The sequence below is a fragment of the Sceloporus occidentalis genome, unplaced genomic scaffold (genome assembly GCF_023333645.1).
Source record: "Sceloporus occidentalis isolate IW3139 unplaced genomic scaffold, rSceOcc1.0.p SCAF_4, whole genome shotgun sequence".
NCBI lineage: Eukaryota > Metazoa > Chordata > Lepidosauria > Squamata > Phrynosomatidae > Sceloporus > Sceloporus occidentalis.
Window position 1 is genome coordinate 43,073,353 of NW_028316984.1, and position 26,639 is coordinate 43,099,991.

The 26,639-nt window shown below is 38.0% G+C and overlaps 1 protein-coding gene across 2 annotated transcripts in view; it reads left to right on the forward strand.

Annotated features, from left to right (window-relative positions):
- The window catches only part of FIGN (fidgetin, microtubule severing factor), a 165,829-nt gene that overhangs the window by 2,479 nt on the left and 136,711 nt on the right, over positions 1-26,639 (forward strand). The gene's annotated exons all lie outside the window — the stretch shown is intronic.

Sequence of the window (26,639 nt, forward strand, 5' to 3'; positions counted from 1 at the left end):
TAGAGATAAATGTTTGATGTCAGCAATGAATGCTTCAACTGTATAAATAAGCCATTGTGTGTGTGAGTGTGCGCGATCGTATTTGTTTCTGACTCCTGCTTTGATTGTGGTGTTACTTTTGTTCTCCAATGTACAACCTTAAGTTGCATGTTACTGGCAGTGGACTGTGTACACTTGCACAGTATGTAAATTAGTAAACTCACGGATTGTAAAAAGAGGAGGGGGACAACATGCCCACACCTCTGTCAGCCCCCACGGCTAATATTTCTTTTTTCATCTCCAAGTAGAAATAATGGCCATTTTTTCCTATAATCTTTCCTATAATCTTCTCCTTCCATTGTGGTTTTAACTTAGGGTACAAGAACATGATTTTTGACCTGGGTAGAAAAAAACAGAGTTTTTAGCCTTCCCTGTCAGCCTCCACTTTTAATAATAGCCTGTATGTTTTTCCACTCTCTCTCTCTCTTTTTCCATATGGCTGCTTGTCATTGCCGTCTTGCCACAGTTCAAGGATCAGGTGCTTGGAACATACTTTTTAAAAAACGATTGCAAAGAGACTCGATTCTGTTTTATTTTAATGGTGGGGGAGTGGGTGGGGGTTTGTCAGCGAGTCTCCTGAAATGGAGCAGGGGGAGATTTCAACTTTGATTTTTCTCCCCCAGCTTGCCCAGGTCCAAGATGTGGGAGCCCAGAGAATGGTTAACAGGAGAGTTGTGTTTTGCACAGAAACATGCAGGCAAAAATTAGGAATTTCCTGGGACTGGGTATGATAGGGAATAGATTGGCTCCTCATAGCCTGGGGCAGAAACAAATTAAGGGCAGAGCAAAAACTCAGGGCCAGCGGTGATGCTGCTGGGGGGAGGGGGAGGCTCGGTAAGACCGAGAGATCCTGGCTCCTTTGGAGCAGTGTAAACCTGAATTCAAAGTAAAGCTTGAGAACACTTCTCCAATGTGCACTCTTAGACTGATGCTCGGAGGTGCCTTTTTGTGCACCTCCAAAGTAACCCCAAGCCGCTGGTTACAATAGGAATTACTGATTTTTTTTTCTTTTTTGCATTTGGAACTTGTTGACTTTGAGGCGATCAATACTTGCGACTGTTTATTTTAGATGCACATAATTTGCCCTGAGACATGTTTTAAAGGGGGAGGGGACAAGAGCAGAAAAGACATGGCTTTCTCTCTCTCTCTCTCTCTCTCTCTCCCCCAACCCCCCTTTTCTTTCCTAGAGCTGTTGGAGCGAATGTGATTGCCAGATGGGAGATTTCCCTCTGTGATGTTAAAGCTGTAATATATATTCACAGCAGATTGGACCTGCTGCTTGTGATGAGGATATTACATTTATAAATTTTAAATCGGCAATTGGATAGTGTGCTGAGGGCTGAAATTGGATGGCGTGGATGGTGGCCACTGTTTAAATTCAATTCCTGAATGATGGTGGTGGTGGTAGTGATGATAATTTTAACAGTAGTAATATACAATAATCATGGCTTGGCTACTCTGCTTTGTACATTGTGTGGCCTTCATCCCCCACTCTGTCCCAGTGTGTTCCTTCTCCTCCTTGCCTCCACCTCATCTTACCTTTTCCTTATAGGATACATTGGCTAAGAGAGTTTTTGAAATGGGCCTATTTTTCTGGGGTGGGAGAGAAAAAAACAACGAGGAAATAAAAACAGAAGTAGGATCAGTTTGGTGTGCAATTTATAAAGCAAAAACACAGTGGAGTGGTGGTTGTCCGCTTATGTGCCTAGTCATTGTTTCAGCTGGATTTTATTTTATTTTGTCCAAAGAGGTGGCCTGTCAGTGATAGAATCCTGAAATGCTGCTGGAGTGTAGCAGGGAGTTACACTATGGCAGATCTGCTGGTGCAAATTAAAAGTATGTTGAGATCAGGAAATGAAAGCTACTGTGTCTCTTCTGAAGAAGTCATTTATCAAGCAGAACATCTATCAAGGAGCCACTTGTCACAATGAAGTGCCAAAAAAATAAAGGAAAGGCAAAAAAGTTAGAACTAAGTTGGGAAAGCTGCTTTTTGAAGTGACACCCCTTTCTCCTCCTCAGTAAAAAAACAAAACAAAAAAACAATCGTATAAATCTCCTGGGAAGGAGTAGGGGAAAATAGGACTGATTTAGCTGGTATTTTGCTTTTTGATGAAAATCTGTTTCTGAGAGTGACAAACCCAGATCTTGGTTTTGGTTGTTGTGATTGTATATTGCACCACATAGAGAGGCATTGATATTCATCATATAGCCACAGATGTTGACTGTCAGATGCATCACTCTGTTAAGCATGAAAATATATATATATATATATATATATATATATATATATATATATTGCAGAGGATACGGACTACGCTACTTTTAGGGTTCATAGCTGAGACTTTTCTATGCTTCCCGGGTGTTACATCTTCAGGCATGTGTTTGATTTGGAACATTGGATGACATAAAACCATCTTTTAAGTTGTTTTCCAAGTAGTGGTTGAAAGATTTAGACTGGAGCAGAATCTCAGTATTCTGACCCTGAGGAAACATCTGTACTCTGTGGTATTTGTCATAACTTCTCTGTCGTGGAATTCTTTTACCATCATTAATACGTATGGCAAGAAACTGGCACAGCTTTACACCAATCTGGAGGCCCCCTTTAAAGAACACATCCTTCTTTATAGTTTCACTTTGACAAGTGCACAAACCAGGAATTATTACTGTAAGCAGTTGTGTCATAGGCAGGATACACAGCTACAGACAATTCAGGTCAGAAAAACCTTTTTATAACTAGCGTGCTGTGTGCAGTGAGCTTTAGAGAACTGCACTGTAGATGGAAGTTTTGCTGGACCCTTCAGGGAAGTCCTTAGTTTTCTTTATTATACTGCTTTTTATTAACATGGGATGGAGCTGTTTCTTGAAACAGAATTGTATTTGGACTTTGTCGCTGAGAAATTATTTACCATTTGTGGCCATTTGCTAGGTGAGACAAACAAAAATATGTAATAAGAATTTAAGTGATTTCTTTTTTATGAAAGCAAATGATCAAGTCTAATAGAGTGATTACAGTGTGATCAAGTGTTGTTTGGTGGTTCTAAAAGGACGCAGTTACTATACAAGCCTTTTGTGTCTGGTTATCATCCCTTCCATCCACCTGGCCACCCGGCCACCCAAGAAAACAAATTATACTATGATAACCAGCTGCAAGACAGGGGGAAGTGAGTTGTGTGTCATTGGGGTAGCCTACAAGAAGGTGTTTACTGCAGGACTATAAGCAATGGCTTCATGTTCTCTTCCTGAAAACATAGTAGAGCATAGAAAGAATGGCAGCTACAGCCCCCCTTCCATCACCTCTCCCCAAATCAATAAACTGATACATCAAGGAACTTTTCTCCAACTCCTTTCTGATGGCAGACGTTCGGCATGAAATCTCGATTACCAATATCTTTGAGTGCAAGTTGCCCCAAATATAATTCTGTAAGCATCTTTCAGTGAGAATGAAATTATGTTTGTGTTCTGATGCTAACCATGCTTGTAATTGTGAAAGTTCATTTCATCATTTTTAATGGTTGAAGCTTCTCTCGCTCTCTCTCTCTCTTTCTCCTTCTCCTCCCCTCCAGTACCCCACCTCAATCATGTATAGTTTTTTGGCAGTAGGATTTGATAGCTTAGAAATGCAACTGTTTATTTTGTGTAAAAATGCTACAAGAAGTAGATGTTTTGGGGCATGTGTTTTATGTGTGCTTTTAAAATATTGCTTTGGGGCAAATGATCATTCCAGTTTGTGTGCACACGGTTGTCAATTAGTTAGCTCTGTTGTGCATGCAAGAAGTATTTGGATGTAATGACTGATCTTCCCGCAGTCTTAATCATCAATTAATCAGCTAATCTGCTTGTTTAGGAGTCATTTTAATGATACAAAATCAGCATGATAGCTGTACGTAGGAAACTCTCTTGCATGTTGTTTTTAATCCGCTAGTCTAATCTAGTGTTATTAGATCCAATAAAAGGAAATTCCGGGCTCTTTGACCTCAATTAATATGTACCTTTATAAAAACTAAACTTTATATTGTGTAACTGTACAGAAAGGGATATATTTAGTGACATAATGTTTATCTAATTAATTGGAATTTCATCATGATTACTGATGGAGGAGAATTGTTACATGAGCATTTTGTGAAGTAATGTAGCATTTTTATTGTCAGTAAACATGATAAGACTGTTTCATTGTCATATCTACCTCATCTCTTCTCCCTTGCCCTTGCCGTTAGTAAACAAATGTAAAAATAAATGGAAATGTTTTGAGTGAACCGGTCAGACTTTAATTTATTGTTTTTTATAATGCAAGTCAAGCAAAATGATGCATGACAATGATAATTACAATAATAATAATAGAATTATTAACTTTGAACCTATTGATTTATTTACAGCTGCTGTTAAATCAACATAGTTCTTTTGACTTGATAGATGCCATAGCAGTCATCTGCATCTAGATAGTAGGCTCACTTGAACAGAAAACACAGCAGGTATATTCAAAGTGCCACCCTCCCTCTGCCCCTCCACTTCCAATTATGTTTTGTTAGATCAAATATGGGGAATTTTTATTATATTGTTATGTGTATATTTACAAAAATATATCCTTCTGTCTACAAGGGTGCTTACGCCTTTTTACATGTGCATAGGATTTTATTTTGTAGCAGATCCACCTCCTACCTCATGTAAAACCATGATTCTATATTAGGTTTATGGTTACAGAGGGTTTGGAACTTTTAAAAAATCTTGAAGTGCTTAAAGTGAAAACTGACCTGACTTCTGAGAAAGAGTGTTTGTAGGAACTCACTGGTGTTAGTGGGGTAGGACAGGGATGGGAATAGTCTGGAGTATTCTTATTGCAAGAGTAATGCTAGCCGTACCTACTCAGAAGAAAGTCCATTTGACTCAAATACAGCTCATTTCTTGCTGAGTCTTCAATTGTCCCATTGCTCTTAGCATTAAGTATTATTATTTCTTCAAGGTGACAGTTCCATGCCAGAGTTCACATTTCTCTGCAGCATGTGATTTACTTATTGCAAATCAAAAGAGTGTGTAAAACTTCTTTGAGATACATTTTGGAACATGTAAAAATACCTATGTGTACATGTGTGTGTTACATGAAGTTTTAAGGGAGACTGTGAAATGCTCTTGTGGATATATGGAAGCAGCCTAATTTAAAAAAAAGAAAAAACCTTTGCAACTTATGTCTTTTAAAAATAATAACAACAGGAAGCTGGATATAGGCAAAAAATGGCCCTTGGTATAGCCAGCCCAATGTATACTAACAGTCTGATTTTGTGAGGATAATTTGCTGATCTATGAAAGCTAAACTTTTGAGAAGGACAAATTATGATTAGATGTCTCAGTCTGTCAGAGGAGGGACTCCACATCTGAAAGGGCTTGTAGGCTTTGTTTCCTAGATGTACAATAGCAAAGATATAATATACCTGTTGATTACTCAGTGGCAATAAACATCTCTTAGAATGAATCTGGTCTCAATAGAAATTATTAATAGAAACTGTGTAAGGAAAAAAAACCCAGTGGAACCCAAAGGAATATGCAAACCACATATTATCTGTATCCTCCTAATTTCATGCAGGCAACCGACAACAAGGCATTATAGTAACAATGCTAGTCACCTTTTTATTCTGGCAATGTCAGTAATGGTTCCTGTCAGATGCTTCATGGCAGCACATTTTCTCTCAAGGCTAAGTTTTATTTAAAGTGAAAAATGGTTTTTATTTTGAAGAGCTGAAGTAAAAACGCAGTATTTTTTTCTCTTTAGTAAAACTAGGTTTTTCAAGAGTACTTCAGAAATAATCTTGCTACTACTGTGTTTCATGTTTCTTTCTGTTAAACAATTAGAAGTCATATGAGTATATTACTGAAGCATATTTCATTAAAGCAGCCTGTTAACTGTGAATTAACTGTATGCTTTTGGTTGCCGTAGAATGACATACTGTAACATACCATAAAATATGATTACACAAAGACATCAGTACTTTTTTCAATACAGCAATACCGTATATAATTTCTTATGTGATTCTGGTGAATCTTTATGTAGCTTTTGTGCAAATGTTTTACTTAACTGAGCTCACATGTGCAAATGCATACTTTAAAACTAACAGTGCCTTCAAAGTAAGAGATATTCTTTCTGATTCATCTTCTAAATGGGCAAATGCAGTTTGAGAAATGGCTTATTGTTGAATGGCAGTATGTTTTCCCCATGCTTTGCATGGATAAGGGTGTTAGCTGGTTGCGGCAGGATCCATGTTCCAACTTCTTGTGTAACTGCCAGACTAGGATTCTTAGTCTCTTAGGAATTCTGACATATGTTTAAATTTTCCTTTTGTGCATCTTTGTAAGATTATCTGTATACAAAAGTACTTTTTTAGGAAAACCTGAGACCAGCGCTGGTAGTGGGAGAAGAGAAAAGCTTAAATTCTCTACAGTTGTTTCCTTAAATTAAATTGACTGCAATTATATGCAAGTTACCAGTGTGTAGAACAGCAACCCTAGTTGTCTCATGATGATTGTGCATTAAGTTTGGAACCTGTATCTATGTTTTGAGGTGATGAAGATAAATGGTTCAGCTGTAATCTAAATCAGTTTAAAACAAACAAACAAACAAAACCTTGTGAGTTTGTTTACTTGCAGTGGGCTGAGGCATCCAATTCCAGATGTGTACATAACAGACTTTTATCCCCCCCTCCCCATTTATGTTTGCCTATAATTCTTAAATTTTAAAGGCAGACAAGCTGGCAGGCAGGAACTGAGATGCTGCAACTGCCTGAATGCTTCTTTGGAAGTAAGTTTTACTTTTGAGTAAACACACCTGGGAACAGGAGGCATGTGCGCTAAGATTTCCCCCAGTACTTCTGACTCTCATGAAACGATTAGTGCTGCTGTGGAAGTAGGTGGTGACAGCTGTGCTTAGGGATGTGAGGAAACCGTTAAGTGCTGTAACATTAACCTTTTCAGTCTGTCTCATGCAAAGTGTGAACTTAGTTTTGTTAGGATGTGCAGCAACAATTGCCTCAGCCCTCTGCTCTTCCATGCTCTCATTACCTTTCCTCACTGTTCTGATTACTTCTTGCCTCCCTGTGTTGACATGGAGAAACTCATAAAGTCGCTACTGTGCATGAATAAGGTTGGAAGACTGATATAAGGCAGTACAATTTGATACCTAAAACAAATTTAAAAATCAAGCATCCTTTTCGAGTCATAACTGAGGCACCCAGGAAGGTTCAGCCATGATGTATCTGAGCACACTTGAAGGGGTGCCATTTATTTTCAAAAGAAATTTCTGCCGCCATGAATGGCTCCACCATAGAGCGAGGGATATCAAAAGAGCTCAGAAAAGCAACAATATTGTTTCATGTTCTCGAGTGCTCAGACACTTAGGAGATTGTTTCCAAAAAGGGGAAAGAATTGATCCTGTTTTGAATACCTTGTTGTTGACATTTGCGAGCCATAGTCCATATCAAGAGCTATAAAAATTAAATTTCTGATCCATTGGGCTCATAATATGAATACAAATACTCATCTGGCGTATGCACCTGTGAACCATGTAGAGAATGTGGCTAGAAAACAAAACAACTGCCACAAAGGATGGGGAGTTTAAATATTTGATTACTATATCCATATTACAGCTTCTTTTTTACTTTATATAGCTGCTCAGATTTTTCATGATAGATACTGTAGATATGGAGAGTTTACTCGGCTACAAGTCTCATTACATTCAGTTGGGCTTATTTGTAAGTTAAATGTGCGTAGAAGTCACAAAGGCTGCAGTCCTAGAAACAATTACTTCCAAGTAAATCATGCTGAATTCAGTGTAAACTTTCTGTGGAAGATGTTGATAGAGTGGGGTTGTAATAGGTGTCACCTAATTACCCCCCTCCTTCCAATGTCCCTTTAACAGTAGCTGGACTCCATAGGAATCAAGCAGATAGAGGTTTTCCAATGACTTTATCTTCCTTTCAGTAAAACTGCTTGCTTTCTATATTCAGCTGCATTTTCAAGATGTAGAAACAGGACTATAAAAAAATGGCAACCCAGTTGGAACTTCAAAGTCATTATTGTTAAGAAAAGAAGATACTGAGTGGGCACTGCCATCCAAGAAAATATAGGAATTCCTTGAATGAGATTGTTCCCAAAACTGGAAAAGCCACTTTTTGTACTACAAATCTCAGGATCCCTAACCAGCATTCTGGGAGTTGTTGTACAAAATCTCTAGAGGAACTTTAGAGGAACGAAAACAATCATGAAATACTTTATTTAGTATGAGAACTGAGCTTGACATATAGGTGACATATAGGTGAAATATAGGTATCTGCTGGGGCTTGGTTCCAGGACCCTTCAATAGATACCAAAATCTCTGGATCTGCATGTCCCATTATATACAGTGGTGTAGTAAAATGCTGTACCTTATATAAATTTGCAAGATCTAGGTTTGTATTCTGCATTTTTGCAGGGGGAGGGGGGATATTTTCAAGCCATGGATGATGGAATCCATGGATGCAGAATCCGTGGGTATGGAGGGCTGACTACATTATGGTCCTTTTTTAAAAAAAAAAAATTACTCATCAAGTGTATTTTCCCTTCAGACACGGAAATATTTGTGCCATGATTGTCTTCAAAACATTGATAATTTAAATCTGCATTTTTTCAAAAAACAACAACCCTCTACTTTGGCAAAGATGCTTGTCCATGAACATTGTTGGGATTACTCCAGAGTAAGTGATCTGAGTGCAGAAGCTTATTGAAGCAAATCTATATTTGAAATGGCTAATGAAGAAATGAAAGAACAAGAAACATCTTGTGATCTTTGTTTCATTAACCCCATTACTTTGAACTGTTGCTAATTATATGCCAATCTGTGGTGTGTGCTGCAAAATATATACAGTGTAAAGCTTTCTCCTGTTTCTTTTTTTCTTTGTTACACTTTCATCAATCCTGCTAAATTCCTTTACTGCTACAGTGCCTAGACTGAACTGGCTCATTATCTCTATGTAAAAAGCTAGAGAGTGAAGAGCACTTGTAATTCAGTTTGCTTGTAGCTGGGAGGGGTTCAGATGTGTGGCAGCATCTGTGTTTGTTGCTTGTACTCACCACGTTTTGAGAGAAACTTCTTAAAGATCTGATTGTTGGCTGTTGTTTTTCCCCAAGTTCTATTAAGTAGAAAAGACTGGGAAACCTGAAGGATTCAAAAATGTCCTGAATGACAAACTAGCTCATGGTGACCCACACTGGAATGTTTCGGGAAAGATGATCTGGTTTGGAATGCAAGCTTTCTAAGATTTCCAAACTTGTCTTTCTGTTCATGTTACTTGACATTGTTTCAGCTGTTCTTGAATACATGTGGCATGTGACGATGACAATTACTTGGAAAATTTTTGAGTGGTACAGCTCTTCTTGTGATACACATCCATGTGTGTTTGAAATATTGTTGAAATGGCATTCTTCACCTTGTGCACGCAGGCACCAGAATTATTAATGTGTTTAATTCACTCAGTTCTTTTTTAACATTGGCTTTCCTTCAAGGAAGATGGGATGATGTACACGGTATTCCAACAAGTTTGGTGTGGTGAATATGATGGTCAGTTTTGAGGACTTGAACTCAAGTTTCTCAGTTTCTAGTCTAACCACTAAACTTATTAATATTAGCCCCAGTCCTGGGAATATGAGTCCCAGTCCTGGGAAAAGAGCGGGAAATAAGTAAGTAAATAAATAAATAAATAAGTATGCCCTAGAAAAATAAGGTGGGTGATTGAATCTTACAGGCATCTTTTCCCACAGCATACTGCTCCAGGTTTAGGAGTTGCCCTTTCCTAATCAGCTATGTGTAGAGAGCTGTATGCCTCTTAATAGCATACATATTGGAATGGCTGGTACGGGTATTTAGGCCTCTTTTCTTTTTTACTCCTATGTGCCTTGTATAGCTTTATGGATTTATTGGTTGCACAGGTATCTAAAGAACTGAGGATTTACCCCCTTGCAAACTGGTGTTGCCAGGTTTTCAAAATAGCAATAAGGGAGAGTTGAAATCCATGACATGCAGGATTGACAACTAGGAAACATCTGTTAACAAGTTTGTGTTCTACCTAAATATCTAATGAAACTATAAATTTCCATTAACTTAGCCATGTGTAAAATTAGCATATTATCTATATTAATAAATTACAAGATGCATATGTTTCTGTTTTTATGAAGGGCCCACAGTCATTTACACACACACACACACACTTGTTGTTGTTGTTGTTGTTGTGTGCCTTCAAGTCTTATCTGACATAGATTTTCTTGAACTGAGAGTGTGTGACTTGCCCAAGGTCACCCAGTGGGGTTCTATGGCCAAGGAAAGAATGGAATCCTGATCACTAGAGTCCAAGTCCTATGCTCAAAACGCTAAAACAATGGTTTTCATAACTTTTTTACCTTTGTGACCCCTTGACAGATGTCACACTGTCTCTCAATGCAGATGCACCCCCTTACTCAGTGCAGTATATGAATAAAAATATTTTGTTTCTTCAGTGTGTATATTTTCATTTGCTCTTAGGTGTGTTCATATTTTAATATTTTATAAAGAAATAACATTGTTACAAACAGAACACATTTACGTAGTTAAATAAATTCAATATTTAACAACACGTGTAAATTTGCTTGTGGGCCCCCTTGTGGGTCCTGACCCACAGTTTGAGAATCACTGCACTATACTATGCTGGCTCATTCCATGTGTGTGTGTGCATACACACACACACACACACACACACACATATAGAGGCAACATATTATGGCTATATAAAAGGAAAAGCTTTCCGGCCTTCAAAAAGAATACATCATTTATAATAACAGACACCTACCAGATCTATAAGGGACAAGCTTTCTGGATCTAAAATAAGAGATACCTGGCAACCACACAGGTGACCCATATCTGATCAGAGGATGTGTTTTTGAGGAAACAATTGATTTTGTTTGTGTGTTAGAGTGTTCTGTATCTAGCTGCTATAAACTGTGTTCTAGCTTTCCTTTACCAAAATCTGAATTCAAGCATTGTTTCTGATTTTGATAATTTGACTTGAGTGGTGAAATATGTGAAATGTCAGGGACATCTACAGAGTGACATTTTTAAATGTTTATGATGTTCCTACAATGCCTGTCCAAACTGTAGCTTTAATCTGTCAACTTCAAAGTATCCCAACAACCCATGCTATTAAAACAGTTATGCTTCTTAAATGGGAGCAGTTTCATTTCTATCATTTGCTATTACTTCAGCTCACATCTTTACAGGCATGATACTTCTTTGTTTGATTTCAAATTATTTTAAAGTTAGGAGACTTTGAATTGTAAGCTGATGATATGATGATGGTGGTGATGATGATGAATTGCTAGTGAGCTATGCTGGTGTTCATACAAAAATTTCTACAGGAATTAAACAATTGCATTTTTAAAAAAATAGAAATGTCTTGTTTGCAAGCATTTCACAGCTAATTATGCACGTAGCCATGCAATTTTACTTTATTTACCCCCAGTTTTAAACACTTCAGGATGCAATTTTCTTAATTAGTCTATGTCATACTAACACATTCTAAACCCTTCTGATGGCACATTATTACCCATCCACCATAACTAGCTATTGTTACAGACTTTGCAATAGGAGAGTTACATAAAAGATGGCATTCTTTTCAAGGGGATTTAGGCTCCTTTTCTCAGCAATTCTTTCTTATTCTAGATTATCATTTAACTGCCCAATAATCCCATGCATGTTAATTTAGAAGTAAGTCCTGTCCGGCAGTTTATTGGAGCTTATTTTCAAGGAAGTATTTGTGCAATTGCAGCCTTGATTTGAGATGAGGAGTGGACTTATTATTGGCTGGTTTAATTATGCTTAAAAGTGTCATGTAGCTGAAATGGCTGGGGAATGTAATCCAGCACATGGCAGAGTTGTTCACCTTCATAAGGAACAACAGCTTCCTTTTGCCTTTTAACAGTGGTGTGAAAGGATATATTTCAGCACATGCATTTCTCCCTTTTGCTTCTGTCACTGGGTTGTGGAGCGCTGGAAGTTTTAAAGGGGTGAGATGCGTAAACTGGCAATCCTGCTGCCCCTGACAGTGCTATTCTGTGCTCCATAACTTTCTGTTTCAAATGGATTTGATGAAAATGAAATGTGCTCCATTAGAAAAATCCACGCTGGAAATCTTCTTCGATATAACTAATGAAACTGCTATGGCAATTGTGTTTGTCCCAAATCAAGTTATATTTACCATACGAGATTCATTTGGGAAATTCTTGCTTCTACATTAATTTTTGCAGGAGATACTGGAAGCAAAAGGGTAACATAAATCTTTTGAATCTCAGCTCAAAATGAACTTTAATAGAGATAACACACATACATGCAAGCACGCAGCAAGACATGCCATGTGAAGTAAAGTTAAGTGGTCAGGTTGGTAGGGGCAAGCTATATACAAAGGGTAGGCATCTGGGAGATGAGCCTAATTACTCTTTCCCCCTCAATTAATTATCCCTGCAAATATTTGAACAGAACACTCAGCTTCAGTTATACAAATATTTATTGATTGTTGTTAATATAGCCATCATTTTAGACTATCCAGAGAGTTAAATGGATATGGGAGAATGGTTTTTAAACTCCTCCTCTGTCTACGGAAAATAAAATAAGATGCTGTCCAGTTGAAAGGAACATTTATTGTGGCCTGAAACAAGCCCTTTGCCTTATTCACTTCACTAAATCAAGCAATATATTCTTCTCACACTCTTCTGTTCTAGACCCAGTATGGTAGACTGTCAGACTGAGACTAGGAAGGCCCAGGTTCAAATTTGCTTTCATTCACAAAGCTCCCTAGAATCATGGCCAATCATTACCTCTAAACCTGACTTACTTACAGGTTTGTTTGAATCATAGAATGAGTAGGTGGTTGAACATGCACAGCGTGTTGAACCTCTTAGAAGAAACATTAGATCAAAATGAAACAAAGGGCAAAAATACAGTACTGGCTGCATGTCCAGTTTTATAAGCCCAAGATTGTGTTTATTGTGCCTTCCATATTGCCTGTGCATAAAAAAAGTCTTACATTTTAAAATGTGGATTTGCTTAGTATTACCCAGAATTGTATAGCTTGGTGTTATGATTTTTGATTCTTTTAGCAATACTAGTAGTGCTTTAAATTCTTGTATTTTCTTTTCTTTTCTGGTGGCACATAATGGCTGAGATCCTACATTGGTGCATAGCTCTGCTTGCATAGTTCGCACATAATGGCTAAGATCCTTCATTGGCTCATAAGCTCTTCCTGCATAGTTCGGCATCCTTCCCCCTATCCTGGCAGCCATCAAGCCCTGGTGTGGGCAGCAGCAATTCAGATCATGAAGTAGCAGCTGGACCCACCTCAGTGGGAAGAAATGATGGTGCACTCATGGATAGACTGCAGTCTCTTAAAATTCCCCTGCCAGTTCAGAGCAATGGTTTCTTTCTGGTCTGAACTGCCTGGCCACTTCCCTCTCCACCCATAAGAAAGTGCAGTAGCAGCTCCTCCCAGGGCTTGAAGCTCTGGGGAGAGTTTTTGGGACAAAGCACAAGGGCAAGAGGATAGCTCCCTGCACCCTGTAGAAAAAAGGGACCTAGATATGTGTAAGCCATACTTATGCATACACGTGTGAGGAAAGGTTGAAGGAGCTGGGCATATTCAGCTTGAGGGCGAGAAGACTGAGGGGTGACATGATTGCACTCTTTAAATACCTCAAGGGCTGTCACAGAGAGGAGGGGACAGGCCTATTCTCTGCTGCCCCAGAGGGCAGGACCAGGCCTAATGGTTTTAAGTTACTGGAGAGTAGATTTCAGTTGAACATTACAAGGAACGTCTTGACTGTTAGAGTGGTTTAGCAATGGAACCAATTGCCCAGAGAGGTGATGTGGTCTTCCTCTGTGGACATCTTCAAAAAAAGGCTGGGTAGCTCTGCTCAGGATGCTTTAGTTAGAGATCCTGCACTGAGCAGAGGGTTGGACATAATGGCCTATGCGGCCCCTTCCAACTCTATGATTTTATGTCACTAACAGGATGCTAGATGGTCAGATAAGAAGAGTATTCTCCTATTTAATAATGTTCAGCTTCTCATTATATGGAGGACATGACACTCTCCATATGTTTTCCTTTACCTCAAACCAGTATGGCCAGTGTTTGTGCTGGTTAAGGATGACAGAACGTGTACTGGAGAGTGCCAAGTTGCAGTAGGAAGTATATTATCAGAAAGAGACAGAATGCATGCACACATAATTTTGTTTATGCATAGTTGTGGTGTAATTACCATAATGTATATATACGGTGGGCCCTTGATATCTGCTGGGGTTTAGTTCCATTGATAACAAAATCCATGAATGCTCAAGTCCCATTATATACAATAGTGTAATTCAGGGGTAGGCAACCGTTTTGAGCCGGGGGCCGGGTTGCTGTCCCTCAGACAACTGAGGGGGCCGAAGCCAAAAAATAAATAATTAAATAATTAAAAAAATTAAATAAATAAATAAACCGGGACAAATGTAGGACAACATTTTCAAATGGTGGACACTTTTTTAAAAAAAGTGGAGGACACGCAAAAAAAATTGCTGATTTTTTAAAATAATGTTAATATAAACATGTTTCTGAGGCGTCTATAGACAATTGCCTCCCTTGCCCCTGTGCGCGAGAGGCCAAAGGCCCCGGTGGCAATTGGCGGCAGGACCAGGCTGGGGCCGGTCCCAAGGCCTCGCCGGGCCGCATCCAGCCCACGGGCCGCAGGTTGCCTACCCCTGGTGTAATTAAATGGTGCCCATTATAGCCATTCAGCTCTTTCCATCTATAGATTTGCCATCTGTGGATTTGAGCTGATGGCCCCACCCCATTCTTCCCAATGGCGCTGCATGCACACGGCTGTTCCAGTGAAGTTGTAAACAACAGGACTTGAAGTCCTGCATTTTTTGTCATCCGTTGGAGGATGGGTCCAGAATGTAAACCCCACAGATATGAAGGGCGAACTGTAAAATAGCAAAATCAAGATTTGCTTTTGAGATATAATATTTCCAAGCTATGGATGGTTGAACAATAGATAAAGAGTCCGTGGATATTGAGGGACAACTGTAGTTTGTATGCAATTTGCATTTATGTATAGATGACAGAAAATACATATGATGAATGTTGACTTCAAAGTTGATCTGTGCTGTCCTTTGATGTAAGCTGACTACATGAAAACTCTGAGTGCATGGACTTGCACTGTCTGTGGTGGTCAAGTGCTGACGCCAGAATAAAAGCAGTTCAGCTCTAGGCACATCTTTGCAAAGGGATGGTTGTTTGTTATGGTATTCTAAAAGCTCTGTCCTGTACCTGTTGGCTTGGCATGATTATGTCTTTGGGGTTATAGTGATACATGCTTTCCAATTTGCTCTATTTATCATTTGTTTGGTTTAAGTGGGTGGCTCCATTGGTTGTTTTCATGTTGCCTTTCTGTATAATCATATAGGCAGTTACACTCAAATGTATCTTGAATGAAAAACCTGAAACAATGAATCATTAATGTAACCAGTTTACCAAATGTAAAACTGTAGGGTTTTTAAAATCTATTTTTTAGTTGCTTTTGGGATTGGAGTAGCCCAATTCTGCAACAGGGAGGACAAGAAACATATTAGTTAAAACATACTCTCCATAAACTGGGATTCTGAGGTCACACTGTATCTTTCTAGGCCACACGTGTACCCTAGGAAGATGCCTACTGTGGTGTAATTCAGCTGAGCTTGTAATGTATTTTGAAAGTGACTGGTAGAAATCATACTTTTATAAAAAATGTGTAGAAATTGTTAATGAGGACATCTGTGTGTAAACAATGCTTGTTGTCATCCTGTACCTCTGTTGTATTGTTTGCAGTAGAGTTTCCTGAAAGTGTCACATAGGAATACCTTGAAAATATATTGTTGCTGCTTTTAGACAGCAAGGAGACATACTTAATCTTCCCTTCAGATAACAGATAACAAGAATTTTACAAATATATTCTTTCCTTGTTAACATATGTACAAACATATTAAGATATATGGAGCCCTGGTGGTGCACTGGTTAAATGTTGGTATTGCGGATATTCACAGTCACAAGGTTGTGAGTTCAACCCCAGGCAGGCCTCTAGGTTCCACTCAGCCTTGCATCCTTCTGTAGGTCACTAAAATGAGGAGTACTCAGCTTGTTGGGAACAATTAGCTTATACACTGTAAACTGCTTAGGGAGTGCTTAAATGTACTTGCTATATAGCTGTAATGGTACATGCCATTTGAAACATTAGAAGAGATCTGTTATCATGTTCCAGTTTATGGTTCTCTGGAAATAGATATTTCACTAAAACTGCACTTGTGTGGTAGATGCACTGTACTGAGAGTTGAGATTTTAACTTCTGTTATATGGTTTTAAAATTGTTTTTAATCTTCTTCATTTTTAACTTAGCCATTTTCCTTGTGTTTGAAGGTATATTTCCCAGTAAATTCAGTAAACTCCCTCCTTGTGCCAGAAGAAAAGATGAAAATTAGCCATGATGCTTAAAGAAAAATTTTGCAACACCCTGAGAAAATCCTCATCTTTGGACTTTAGCAAACCTTCTGGGTTTAGCAGCTGTAGACAACCACTGAGAATGCTCCTCATGTGGAATGCACTTCCATCTGGTAATCTAACAGCTTTAAGCCATTAAAATTTCCAAGATAAGTTTGATCAGTTGTGTTTTACTGAAATTTTGAATTCAGAATAGTTGTATTCTTTTGCCTTTATGAAGTGTGTGGTAAGTTGGAGAATATGCTTCTCTCAGCCCTTGCTTTCCTAGGTATCTAGAAGCCGCGAATGAGGCAGAGTTTTGATACATGCATCCTTGAACAGGGTAGTGCTAAAGAAATTAGCAGTGCAACACACAGATCAGTGTTTCAAAGACACTCACAAACACATACACATCTGTGTTCAGTCCATATGTTAATGGAGAATATATATTTTAAAAGAGGATGGGGGAGATGTCCCTGTTGAAGGGGTCTATTAATGCTGCATGATGTGCCAAAAAGTTAATTAGGGAAGAATTTTAAGGGTCCAGGAGGTGCTGAAATTAAATGTAGGTTGGTAGTGAACAATGGAAATTAAAAATGTTCATCTAAAATACGTTTTTTCTAGCTTCACTGCCATTAAGATAATACTGTACCACTCTCCCTGTTACAGTAATTCCTTCAAGCATAGGAGGACATAGGAGGACTGTCTGTTTGTTTCTATTTATCAGTGATTTCTTTCTCCAAGGATATTGTTTCTTTTTTTTTTTCTTACATGAAACATGTAAAGCCAATCTAAAAGACAATCTACACACCTGACCTGACAATCCAGTAAGTTTTGCAGTAGAACTTAAGTAGCACTTTACCCAGAACTTGGAATAATGGACAGATAAACTATATATGCTCAACTATAAGTCGACCTCATTAATCAGTTGAGGGCCAAAATTATGGATTTTGATATGATCCATGGATAAGTCAAGGGAAAAGCCTAGGGCATGTAACAGGATCTAAATGATGAAGCAAGAGAAAACAATACAGAAAAAAAGCTTAAAAAATTCAAGCAGGCATACCTGTGCTCATACTTGGTTGGGTGGGGTGGGGTGTCAGTGCTGCCAGAACAGATTATGCTCATATCTTTCATCAGGCATGGTTCCTTTTTAAAAATAAGACTTAAACTACAGTACTTACATTGACCCATGGATATGTCTACTCAGTTTTTGGGGGTCAATTTTTCCCTGTCTTTCTAGACTTATACATGAGTATATACAGTAACTTTTCCAGACTGCAGTTCCCAGAATCTACTAGCCAGCATCACCAAGAGGTTCCACATTGCCATTAAGACCAATAGATGTAACCACCAAGAATTTATATCACCCACTTTTTAAATAACATCCTATCTGTAGATCATCACTTGCATCCACACGTAAAAGCAAGTGATAGCTGTTTTTATATAATGTCTCAATCCCTTTGTCATAGCATTTGTAAAGCAGGTCTACATAGGCTCTTTGCATGCAACACAGTCTTTAGAGTGGGGCAGAATAAATGTAAAGACTGTAAGTCCTGTGTACATCTACTTTAAATTCTTCTCAGTTTTATCAATTTTATTGAAGAACGAACATGTATATGTCCAGCCTGTTTCTGGAAGATTATGTGGATCTAGCCCTCATTCTTACCCTGTATGCATTTTTAGGTCCTATCTATACACATTCACTTTGCAGCAAAGTCTTACCTGACTGGAGAACAATTGTGGATCTAAAAATACATGCTGATGTTTACACTCTGATTCAGTCTGCAGGCCACTTATAGAAATTTGTAAATGTAGATTTAATTCAATTTTTTGTGTTCTTGAAATGAAAATTCAGTTATTCAGAAAAGTCAGACTAACTAAAGATTTTTCAGTAGACATCTGTGATGATCCACACTTGATACCAAAACAGAATTCAACACATCTTCAACCCATATAGAATTCCTGCTACACTACTAGTGTCAATATGCCTTTAAAACATGTCTTTCTATTCACACTACACAATTATTGCAATTTGATTCCACTTTAACAGCCATGGAGCATCCTATGAAATCCTGATATTTGTAGCTTGGAGAGGGACTAAAAATTCACTTAAATAATTGGTGATGTATTATTGTTTTTTTAAAGGTAGGCCTCTCAATTTAAAGTTCTATGTTTAATTAATTTTAGTGTTAGCACACTATATTTTAATGTAATACTGGTGTGCCACCCAGAAAACTGTTATGGTGCAGCTATATCATTACTGGGAAGGATAAATAAATGAAATGGGGCTCAGTTTACAAGGAAGTGTGTTTAGACTACTTGTGAGAGCTTATGGTCTTCTGATGTGGAGGCCACTGGAAATTGCTTCCACGTGGTGGCAGGAGTAGTTCTGAAATGCACAGTTTTCCACTTGGTCCGAATGAAGAGTATGACATTCTGTAGAGCTTTAAACCACCTTGGTGGTGGTAAAATAATTATATTTACAGGAAGGGCTGACTGTCTACATCTGAAACCCTTGGCCACTACTCTCATGTCAGTTTTGTTGCAGTGGCATGTTCCTGAACTTTGTCCAAAGTTGCTGGATACCAGCCCATCCCTCCCTGTGCATAAACAACAACATTTTGTTAGTAGGAAAATACAGCTCTTTCATATCAAATGAGGCTGTTCCTGGACAAACACCTTGCATTAAATATCAGCTTTCTCATGACTGTTAAGGAGAGGTTGTGTTTTTATCTTGTTTATGCCTTTTTGTGTGGTTTTCTGTCCCTTTTTGAGTGTGTGTCTGTTAAAATTATTTAGAAGACTTTTATTCACCACATTTAGAGTAAAGTTCATTCTCTTTAATAATAATAAAAAAGAAGCTGCTGCTATAGTTGTGTAGGTTGGGTGCTGGAAAAGAACTTGTCCCCATCCATTGCTTGATTATCTAGAAAATTCCAAAGTGATCTCTTGGATCCCTTCCAACAGTGTGATTCTGTTAATGTTGCTATATGCAGCAGTAGGCAGGGATGCATTATTAAATTCTCTTTAAGCCTTTGGATTAAGCCCAGAGGTACAATATATACTTGCCACTGCAACCACTCTTGAGAATATAAGTAGATATATTATTCTGGTTCCTTGCAAACAACTCTTCACTCTTCTTCTAGATAGCTTTTTTTGCCCTTGTCCTCAGTATATGAAATATTTATTTGCTGTACACTCTTAGATATTTTGAATTGATTATTGGGAGATATTTTTGTGGCTAAGGTTTGCAGATTCATATGTTAGCAGAGACAATGCAGCTGTTCTAGTAATTGAAGGATTGTGGTTTGTTTAACTGTGGACCAGTGGTGTTGGCATAGAAGTAATCCTGTAGTTGTATCCATGTAATTGTGTCCTTCAAAAATTACTGGAAAAGCAATATTAACATAGAAATCAGAAGCATTGGTACTGTTGTTGAAGGATGCTGCTGTAATGTGATAAACAATGTTATCAATTACATTTTGTGCAAGACAGGGAGGAAGGGGTGCCTTGAAGCAAAAGAGAACAATACAAAAAAAAATCCTTACAAAATTCAAGCAGACATACCTGTTTGTGCTCATATCTGGTTGGATGGAAGAGGGGTCAGTGCTTCCATGAAAGATTGTGCTCTTATCTTTCATCAGAGATGGTTCCTTTTTAAAAATAAGAGTTAAACGTCAGTACTTACTTTGACCCGTGGATAAAGTCGACTCAGTTTTTTGGATCAAATTTTTGTCTAAAATTTCTATACTTATATATAAGTATATATATATTGAATGATTCACTTGAATGATTGTTTTTTAGATTTTATATAATTTGTATTTTGCATTTTATCTATTTTATGAGATGTTGTAACGGTTTTATTGGTCTGTAAACTGCTTTGATCTAAGGAAAAGCGGTATACAAATAAAATTTATTATTATTATTATTATTATTATTATTATTATTATATACAGTAACCTTTCCAGATTGCAGTTCCCAGAATCCAGTAGCCAGAATCAGCGATAGGTTCCACATTGCCATTATGACCAATAGATATAACCACCAAGAATTTACATCACCCATTTTGAATAACATCCAATTTGCAGATAATGCATGGATGTACATTTTTACCATAGTTTCCACAATTCTATTGTCTTATCTAGTCTGTATCATAAAAACAGGAGTATTCTTACAGAAAGTGCTTTTTTGTCATTCCAAGTGTTACTTCCTTCTCCTCTGTGAGTAGTTGGAAGGTATGGATTTACTATGTGAACTCTTGGTAATACATTGAGAAGGATACATAGAGCAATGGGATCCTAGTTCCAGGGATGTAGCTAGGATTTTAGGAAGGGGGGGGGTCCAGACTAAGTGCCACCATTATAATGGGGCTTGGGTGCAGTGGCTCAGCAGCACGCACCATTCATTTTTCTAATGGAAGGGGGGGGCGGACCCCAAGAACCCCCCCTTGGCTACGTCCCTGCTAGTTCTCATGGATACATACAAAGACCACATTTTTTGCCTTTATAGGAGAGATGGGCCATAGACATCTAAACAGTTTAGCTGTGGTGGAGTGGAGTCTGAGAAGAACTGGACATCATTTCAGTTCAGTGGACATTCCCCCTCCCCCCAAAAAATTATATTGGAGCACATTATTTTTATTATATAACATATCAGTCTAAACCCTGTTGTTACTCCTGACTAGAGCAGACACACTGAATCAGTGGGATTTATTGACTCACTATTCAACAACTGATTGAATGGGTATACTCTAATTAGAAATAACCCACAGGGTGCGAGTCATCTTGTTTCAGCTATTGTCTGATCAAGTAGTTGCTATATACTGGATACTGGATTTCAAATACCTGAAGGAACATGTCTCTCTATAGCAGCCTCTCCATGCCTGCAGATCTTCTGTGTAGGAGTTACTCAAAGTATCATCCAGACATCATGTATTAACAAGAAAGATGTCCTTCTCTGTTCTGTTTGTGGTAAATGTTCCACAGAGAAGTGTGATTGGTACCAGTTTTACTATCCCTTTGGTGCCAGGTTTCTTTGCTTTTTAGGTTTAGCAGGATAGTTTGTCCTTTTATGTTTTATTGCCTTTAAAAAGAAAATCATGCCTATATTTTGCTTTGTTGTGCATTAAAGGTATGAGGCCATTTATAGGAGGGTGTTTATCTCTCATTTCACACATTGCTGTGATATCTCTAGATGAAGGGTGGCTTTAAAATACTACTGCTGACCTGAGCTTTGGTTGGAGAGAATGAATGACAAGCACCAGAATAACAAAGCTTTACCAGAAAGTACATATTTTGCTTGTTGTGAGAATGTTAGTTTGAACTTTGATGCAAAGTAATGATAGGTCTAGTTTGGACCAATGTGAATATATTGATCTTACTCACTGGTGAACCTAGAGCCTATCATTCAAATGCATTTTAGGAAGAAAAGGAGTTCAGACAAAGGTGGTGCATTCTTACGTTTCCCCCACACTTTGTTTTAATAGGAAGGGGCCTTGCTTTTTTGTTTCTCTAATACTTGGGTACATTTTCTACCTCACATTGGAGATGTTGTACACAAGGGCAAGTTGTATGCACATGGCTATGTGCAAAAATACTGTGTTCAATTAAGAAAAGATGCTTGGTGACAGAATTAAAGTTTCAGAAGCTTTTTCTTTTAAAACAAATGTTGAATCTTTGCCCTAATGAACACAGATATTCTTTTCACCCCACCCAGGTTCAGTTCTTGTGTAACTATATGGTAGCAATTCAGATACTCACTTAATACATGCTCTCCACCCTAACATTTCTTTTGCATTCTTCTGTGTACTTCCTATTGTTTGGCTTGAAGAATCCTACTCAAAGAAGATGAAAACAGAGCATTACCAATATGGCTCTCATACTCGAAGAAAGCCAGGATACAAATAAAATTAATAGAAATTAGGATTAATTAACAATGACCATGTCTTATAAATACTATTGTTGTGTCTCAGTACTTTAGTCCTGATAAGATTTAGCATCTTCCAACTAAATGATTAGCTGTAGGTTCAGAGAAATCCAAAGAAATTGTTCCAGTCAACATATGGAGCTCACAGCTAGCATACAAGTTGTATTTGCTGCAAGTGTAGACCATTTTAGAAAACCAGACAGCAAAATCCATGGCCATGGCAATCAGGAAAGGGACACTTATGCGGGGAAAAAACTGAACACTTCCACTATGCTTTCATTAGCTTTTCTAGAGCATCTGTCTGTCTACAGTTGGAGGCAAGTATGTTAGAAGGCCCCTTTTTTCTGGCCCAACAAGCAGTTCATGTGATCTTATACTACTACAACAATATTTTAATTGCTAAATAAATCCAGTAATATAATCCAATGAGAAAATAAGCTTCTGCCCATTCGATGATTGACAGTATATCCCACCCATGCCTAAAAGCCCAAACTCTTAATCTTTCTAAGCCAGCCTATTGAATAGATGGCTTTTACAGCATTTCCTTTTAGGCTCTTTTGCAGTGCAGAAGGGCAGAAGCTTTTAAAACCAAGAGGGTCTTCGTGGCCCCCTTAATACTGCTTAGGAGGAGGGCATGTCTGAATACTTCAGATGGCAGCTGTGATAATGTGGCACCAGAATCAAATGAATCGACTCTCCAGAATGAAATACTAATAAGTATGCTGATAAGTGCATTAATTCTGTTGATGTCTTTTGAACAACATAATTAAATGTGAGGTGTTTTTTTTAAGTGAAGCTATTTAATCTTTTAGCTGTTCAAAATATGCTTTAAGGATGCTCTTAAACATTGGTGCTTGGTGGCCACACCTTTTGTAGGATAGTGCTTTTGTTTTGAATTTAAAAGCATTTCTAAGCATTTGTCCTTGAAGTAGAAATGCTTCAATTGTTTCCTAAAGAAGTGTAAGAGAGGGTGGTGATTGGCCCCCTTCCTTCACCTATTCTGCAATAAGATCGAAGTACAACTATCCTTCCTGAAGCGGTTGGTTTCCTGAATTTCCTTTCAAGAATTATTAAATGTTCCCTTTTAATGGCAAGAATATAAATCAGCTGTACTATTTAGTGGCTACTTTGGGCTGCAAGTCATATTTTGAATTCCAGCCCTGGATGTTTCTATGCTCTGGTATTTGCTCTGGCCATATAGTGTTGTCCTCTATACTTGTTCACAAATTCTTTATTTGCCATTTCTGCTTAGACAGCCAAGCTACTTATGGAAGAGAATGGTTTGGCTTGAGTGATGGCAAATGTGAAGAAGGATGGATTTGCTTTTGAAGCACTTACAAGACCATTTGCCAAAAACAAAACAAAAAAAGCCAATAAAAACAAACACATGCTCCAAGTTTGTGGACATAGCATTCTGATCAGTGAGCAAGTTCTAAAAACAAAAAACAAAAAACCAAGATGAAGAATAGGTGGGGTGTACATATTAACATTTTAACAAGAGATTTGTTTTTGTCCTAGTCTATTTTTAATGCTGCCTTCATTGCAAACCGGTACCCTAACCCCTTTCCCCCACCTCGTCATACATTTTGCTCTCTATCCCATTCCATATCCAGCCTTTCTTACATGAAACTAAACAAATTGGAAATAATCATTGGTAACCGTCTGCAGGGCTGAAATTCCACGTACGGCAGTTAACTCTATTTTACAAAACAGCTCCAATCTAGTGAATTATGGTGCAGGTCTCCTGTGCCAGCAAATAGCAACAAGCAGTTTAGAGTTCCTCTGGACAAAGACGTGCAGCCAGCATTTCATTATGCCTAGTCATTTTGTGCACAGGGAGGGGTGCAGAGGGAGGGTGAGAGAAAGGGTGGGTGGGTAGAAAATGAGCCCCCATACACAATTCAAAGTAATGCATTTGGAAATGAAGTGAAACCATTGCCTAATTGTTTAATTTGATCAGATGGAGGCAGCAAAGGTGATCTGTAAGGCCATAAACAGAGAACCGTGGAGATGTGCGTGCTTCTGTTGGACACCAAGATTCCCATAGCTGTAGTAGATCTTCACTTTACATCTTTAAAACCTTTTAAAAAGATTTAAATCAATTTGCAAGGTGAAGACACAGACAAAGGAATTCCTTAATATAAAAAATGATCAACCACTGGCACCCGCAAATAATACAGAAAGAAAATAATTATTCTCCCCACAGACACTGTCACCACTAATCACCAACATGTTTATATACTAATACTCCAGAAACCTGCAGTTCACATTCATTTTAAGTAGCTAAATAAGCTAGGTTAGACAATTACTTTTTTAATGGATGGTGGCATCCAATATTAACACTAGTGTCTATTTCTGAAAAATTCAATATTCCTCCTCTCCCCCAAAATTATTTTTGATTTTATGCTTTGATTATGCCTAAAGAAAGTTGCTTAAAACCTGCAATATACTGAGTTTGGAGGGCCTATCTAGTCCATAAATTCTCTAGTGTCTACTGGATTTTTCATCAGGGAGACTTCCAATAAAAATGATCTATTTTAGAAATAATATTGTTTAGTAGGTTGAAATGTGGTGTAATAAAATTAGACCTTCAGTCTTCCAAAGTTACTACTTAGATGGAACCCTTGGGATGGCAAAATGGCTGTATAAGCAGATGAATCAGACAGTTCCACTGATGGATACATTTGTCAGTCTCCGTTACAGATATAATATATTCTCATATCTGTAATCCTGACACTGTTACATCCAAATGAAATCAACATGAGGTTGTCATCTTTAAGCAAATATGTTAAGTGTTGTCTTTTGTGCTGTGGATTTGAAAGAAAGGGGCCCAAGGGAGCCAGCATCATGCAAATGGAACAAATCCCATTTCTTCTGAGCTGTGCTGTTTTCTCCCCCTCCTTCATGGCAGCTGGCTGTGTTATCTTTGTGTGTTTCTCTGAGTGCTGACAATTCTTTCAGTGATCTAAGTTAGGGCACATTAGAAAGTGGAAGCAGCTGTCTGTCGCTATACTGAGAGACGTGTTTGCTCTACTGCAAAGATGAAGGACCATGAATCCTTGACACAAACACTCCCCCCTCCCCCCCTTTTTTACTTTCCAACATGATCAACATTCAGACACACAGATTGTCTGCTTGGACAGTTTTTTGTTCTGACTGACAGCATCTGGCATAGACAAATTTAAAAATACATAGCATGCCATGCTTGGAATTGGAACATCCCTTTCTTTATTAATCTTCTCGTTTAAACTACTCATTCACATTTAAAGAAAGGTTAAAGCTTGATATGGCTGGAATGTTTATTTTAAATGAATGAGCTTCTAATGAAATACCTTGAATGAACTCCAAACAGCTTGTGTGTGTGTGTGTGTGTGTATCTGAACATCTGGTTAATGTGGGCCTTGGATGTGGATGGAAAGTATAGGATTATTTTCATTGTCTTCAGATACAAATGTGAATTAAATATCTGAGATATTGTGGGTTTTAATTTTTTTTAAAAAAAACTCAGCTGGGAAGAAAATTAAGCTCAGTAAAAATGATTTGTTTAAATATTCAGTGGCTCAGACCCCCTTAATGCTATAAGGTGTTGCCCTTCAGGATACTGTTTGTCTAACTGAATCTTCAATGGCTAGAGAGACAAGGCTCATACAATTATCTTGAATAACGATCTTTGTGATCTACTATGCTATTTGTAATTTTAAGGAGTAAATGCTTAGCAATTTGGCAAATTTTAATTGAGATAATGCTGATGAGGAATGAGTACTGGTTAGAATATGTTGTGTTAAAAGAACAGACAGGTATAAAATGCCCCCTGTGTCCCCCTACTCCATTTGTTTTGCACATATACCTCCACAACCCAGTTTGGCCACACAGATGTGCTTGGCTACTGTTTAGGGTTGAGCATCAGGATAACTGGCTGTATACCATTGGGAATATGAACTCCTGTGTGTGCAAATGTTCATGAATGTTCACATGCACACATATTTAAACCATTTGTGTAGCCTGCATGATTTTACCTTTCAACATGGTCCAGTATTGTAAGGAAGGCTAGAGAGCATTGGTTTGTCGACAGAATGGTGTTCAGATAAAATGGATAAAACAACTGTTTAAGAGCTTAGTAGCAAATATAGAATGTGTGGTGTC